Genomic DNA, 5,747 nt, shown 5'->3' on the forward strand with positions numbered 1-5,747 from the left:
TCGCCATGCACTCGGTAGAAGTAGAAGCTCAGTCCATACTAATCACACAACGTAGCTTGGAACTCGATAACCATTGGAGACTTGATAGATATAGTGCTACTCGGTAGACACTGAATCCTTTATTTACCTTGCTATCACTCAGTAAACACTACACATTCATCACTCAGTAGAAACTAGCTTCTCATCACACAAACTGATGACTCAGTAGATACTGTGAAGCTCAATGACCACTATATGTTTGGTGAACACTGTAAGCTCAGTAAACACTATTGAACTGCATGTTCACTTGGTAGCTTTAGTAATGCTCAGTGTAAACTGCTTAAGTGATGAACTTACTAGGTAACCACTAAATGCTCTGTATAAACTATAGATTGAGTGATGAGCTTGGTAACTATTCAAAATTGAATAAGTGTTATCACTAATGACAGATACAACATAATGCCAACAATCTCTCCCTTTGGCATTAGTGACAAAAACACTTATGAGTCTTATGTACACTGACATACTGATTTTTTATTTTTCAAAATTGATCTTTGTAAAGTTGTTGTATATACATATCTTACATATCTCACATATCTCCCCCATACATATGGCATAGTATATACATAGCTTTTCATCTTTTTATTCTATACATAAATCAATCTATTTTCTTCCTTATTTTCTCCACAAATTTCTTACTCCCATGTCTCTTACTATCTCTTACTCCCCCTTTTTGACAATAATGCCAAAGAGATATGCAAAATATTCAAATAGAGACATCAAAATGTGAGAGAAATTTAGAGTGTACCTTGAGAATAAAAGCCAATGTCTTATCCCAATTTTCTTGTAAAATTTTGCAAGTGGAGAGTGCCACTTGAACTTCTGCAAAAAGTTCAATCATATGATCTGTTGTGGAAAAATTGTTATCTTGGACCAATGTTTTTGAATATGCAACATATTTTTGCATTGAGTCCATAACTGGAAGGATCATGATTTGTATATCAATCAGTGTCGACTTGATCCCGGCTTCCTCTCTTAGCAATTCTGCCTGCAAATCTAACAAAAATCTCACCTTCATGTGATGTGATGAGCTTGAACTAGGGTCAAGTTGTAGCCTTTAAACACTTGCCTTCATATATTCATCAATTTTGCTCAATTTCTCCTTTATCTCCTTAGTATACTCAGTAACATCACAAAGCTTGCCAAAAAGTGATGTTACATTGGTAAAAGATTGTTCAAGATTGCTCAAATTTGAAGATAACTCTACCTGATTAATAGCAATGTGCTGAGCAATGTGCTCGAGCACCTTGTTATCAAACTTTTTCTCTACTTTCTCAATGAGCTTTTTTTGGCTAGAGGTATCCTCATTGAACTTATTTACAGCTTCTTCCAATTGTAACAAAATGTGTTGAGATGAATCTACATCAACACCTATAGCCTCAGTTATTATATTTTTAGCATTTTAAATTATAGTAAACTCTCTATCTCTCTCGTCTCTAAGCTGCTTCTGCCTTGCTTTTTGTTCCAAAAGTTGACTAACCAATTTCATTTCATCAACTGTGACAGTGTCCAGATCTAACTTGGGAATAACAATTTCCTTGTCCAAATCAATGTCTTCATCAATATTTTTTTCCAGTAAGCAGAAGTTTTAGAGGAGTCTTTGGTTTTACTTTTGAGCTTACTTCCTTGTACTTAGAAATGGAAACAATTGTAGAAATTGTTGGACTCCTAGTAAAAACTTGAATTGGTCTAGTTGAAGGAAAACTAAAAGAAGTGCCAACTGTATCCAGATGTACTATCCAAAAATGAAATACCAATAGGTGGTGTACAAACTAGAATACTTACAACTGAAGAACTGACTAGAACAAAAGCTAGTGTAGTTAAAGCTATAGTTGACAAAACTGTAGAACATACTGGTAAACTTACTGTACATGGTGTTGTAGAAGTTAGCACAATTGAAAAATTGGGTGTTGTGCATACTATTGAAGTAGATTTCTCGAGAGCTAATGAAGAGGGTTGCAACTCAGTTGATGAAGTGGTAGTCACTTCCATTGCAGATACCTAGAGCTATGAGGTAGCAACTAATGATTGTGTAGATGATATATCTGAAGTAGTTCCAATCATACTTGCTGCAAATATCTCCAACTCTAATGATGTAGCAGTTTTAGGTGGAGAATGAGGAAGGGAAGCAATGACTTCTGCTACTATTTTCATTGGATCATCTTCTTCATCTTCTTCCTTGTCTTCCTCTTCAGCTTCTTCCTCTTTCTCTTCATTGTCAACCTTTAATGCCTGATAGTCTTCAACATCAAAAGTAACACATGGTGTGTTATCTTCTTCATCATCATTGTCACCATCATCATCCTTAATTTCCACTAGATCATCACTGGGTTTATGCAAATGACAAATGTTCTTCCACATGTTTGTTGCATCTCTAACAACATGCTCAATAGCTTTAATTAAAATCAAACATGTATGGAATCTAATCATCATTTTACCTTCATTATTTTTCATGGTTGCCTTGACTTTTGCATCAATGAGATTTGGTAGTAACTTCCTCAAAGACTGTTCATATATATCTTTTGTTGTTTGTACAGCTAATTCCCACCTTGGTTGCAATCTTGCCAACAATTCCTTTGAAATCTAAGGAGCAATGTGATCCGAGGAATATTTCCATTTTCCCATTTTGGTGAGTACCAACTCCTCAATTTGCATCTTTTCAGCATCAGTCCTTGTCTCAAACTTGAAGGCCTTGAAGTTTGTGATGCCTACTCCTTCTTCCATCTATTTTAACCTTTCCTAGAAGGTAAGTGGGGGCTTGCGAACAACTTCACCTTTTCCTTTTCCTTTTGATCTTCTAGTGAAAATAGTTATGGAGGCCTTTGGAGGTTTGGTAATGATTACCCTTCCTTTCTTCTTTGTTGGCTCTGCCTCCTTCTCAGATTCTTGTTCTTATCCTCCTTCTTCTTCTTATTTTTCATCATCCTCTCCTTTACCTTATTTGAGCATAAGAGGACTAGTGGCAGTCTTCATCTTGGCTATTTTTCTCTTTCCTTTGTTGATTGTCTGGGGTAGCTTGATTTCAAGCTCAATTCTGGCTTTGGCCTCATCATATGTACCAAAAAATAGTAGCTTAGGATCTATAGCTTCATTCACCACTGCTTCAATAATATCCCTAGTTTCATCAATATTTACCTCATATGGCAGAGGTTTCACCCATGCAACTCGGGGTTTGACTGCCTGAATATACACTCTATCACAGTCAACCATGAAACACACATCATCTTTATAATCCTCAACAAGTTTGGGAGGAATCCTGAACCTATTGTTCATCCCTTCCTTGAAATCTTCAAAATAATTGTCCATAATGTTGTCAAAATTTATACCCATTTCTACAATGAACTCATTAATCTAATACAAGATAGGAACATTTTTTCTCCATACAACAAAACCTTTAGATGGGAAAAACTTTTGCACATAAAAGAAGAGACATGTCAAAAAAGAACCAAATTTGCAAGGGTTGTTCTTTGATGTCCTAATACTATCCATATTCTTGTTCAATTGTTTCAACAGTAACTCTAACAAGTCAAATTCCATGTTTTTCTTCACAACCTTAAATGCTAAATCCACTACCTCACATGGCACACTATTCAAATGATTGGAGCTGTAAATCTTATAAGCAATTACATGAATGCCAAACCTTAATTCCACATTAGAAACAGTGCTAATTTTCAAACCTCTACCATCCCACTCAGCTAGGGTTTTCTTTTGGAGTTCATCCCGACCTAGGGTTTTTGTGGTTTTGGCTTTGCTCAGTATGGGAAGACCTGTAATCTTTTGAATCATTTTCTTGGTGATTAACACTGGCTACTCTTACCATAATTGTCCATTATGTACACAAATGAGACTGTACCTAATCCATTTAATCTAAAAACTCCTTAGTAGGTGTGTGATATGAGTCAACCCTTTTGTTTCTAGATGCTTATGCTCAGGTTTTAATGAACCATCAACACACATTTCTTCTAAGGCACTATCCATCTCTAGAGTTCCAATTTCTTGAATAGAACACTTAAAATGAGTGTGAATGTCATTAATTAGAAGTCCCTTGGGTGGAATTTGAGATTGTGCACAATTAGGGTCTAGTGCCTCTGCAACTGCTGGAACTAGCTTGAAATTTGGCACTTTGCACTCCACACCCTTAACCAAAAATTTTAAAACCTCTTTTTGCCTTGCTACTACTACTACTCTTGGATGCCATCACTGCTCAGCAAATGATATAAATTTTTTGAACAAATTCTTCACTAAAAATTCACTTGAAATCGCTTGTGTGCACCTGGAAATCTCTTAGCATTGTCAATACTGAAGTTGTGGTGAAAAATGAAGTTGAATTCTACCCTTTTTGATGAAAATTCACCATTAATGCTAGGTACCATAATGACGTAGTGCGTGACAAACTATCATCCACTCACTAGCTCAATAGAAACTTGTGACTCAACAATCAAACAAACTTTCATTACTCCCGACCTAGCTCGGTTGAGTCTATGACTAACCTTGCTCCATAAGGCCTGATCTCATGTGATCCCTTTGTATCTAAAATACTAATTTGGATCTTCTACTTCCTTGCATTTTGAACTACTTGAGATATAACTTGAAGATACAGTTCCAGTTCCTCCTTCATTAATCTAATTGGAAATGGTGGAGTCACCCACTTCTTCAGTGACATTGCCATCATTTGAACTATTTTGCTTAGTAGATTTAGGAATCCACTACTATCTCATCTACTTCCTAATGTTATCAGCTTTTTCTTTCTTCTCATCTTCAACTCTTCTTATATTCATGCAATTTTTGGCTATATGACCAATTTCAGTGCTTGTATAGCATCTTACTATTGAATCCCTCTTTCTCAAGTGATGCCTTGTGTAGTCTATGCCAATGTGTCCATATTCTCCACAACAGTGAATCTACACCAAGTATTGTAATCCCAACCAAATATTGCTTTAACAATTTGTTCAGCTAGATTGAATGATTTGGATCTACATTTAGATGCCTTGTGACCTTGTTTCTTGCTTTTGTGACATTTGCCTTTAAATTTTGGTTTCTCTTAGCATTCATTAGCTTTATGACCATGTTTACTGCAATTGTAGTATTTTCCATTGAATTTTGTCTTTTCATTGCTCCAACATTTGTTTGATGTATGACCTAACTTACCACAGTGATTGCAAGTAGGTTTTTGATTCCTTTGGGCACCTTGTTTGGAAGATTCGCTTTCTTCTTTGTAACCAAGTCCTGCTTTACCTTTTTTCCTATGAAGATTCTACTCACTTTGCTAATTCAATTGATCATGTCTGCTTGAGATTTCATCATCCTTTCATTGAGTTTCTTTTCAAAAATTAGGTCAACTTTTAATCTTTCATTGATTTGTCTTTCAATGATTACATCATTCCTTAAACTTTCATTTTCAGATCCCAGATTCATGATTTCCTCATTTGCATTGGAGAGCTAATTGATAAGACTTTCTTGCTGAAGGGATTGACTTTGAGTTTCATTATTTCTTGTCTCCAAGTCTTCACTTGCCTTATTCATTTTTTCCAATATTTCACACATTCTTATTAATTGAATTTCTTATTATCTTTTCAATTTTCTTACCTCTTCTTGCAAAGAGTCATTCTTTTCTAGGAGTTCTTTGATTGCCTCATTTGCTTTATCTGAACTACTTGATGGGAAAAAGTCTTCAATCTTTTCTTCAACATACTGGTGGTCATTCATTT

This window comes from Cupressus sempervirens, chromosome 6, assembly GCF_028749045.1.
Source record: "Cupressus sempervirens isolate cs-2001-9-10 chromosome 6, ASM2874904v1, whole genome shotgun sequence".
Taxonomy (NCBI): Eukaryota; Viridiplantae; Streptophyta; class Pinopsida; order Cupressales; family Cupressaceae; genus Cupressus; species Cupressus sempervirens.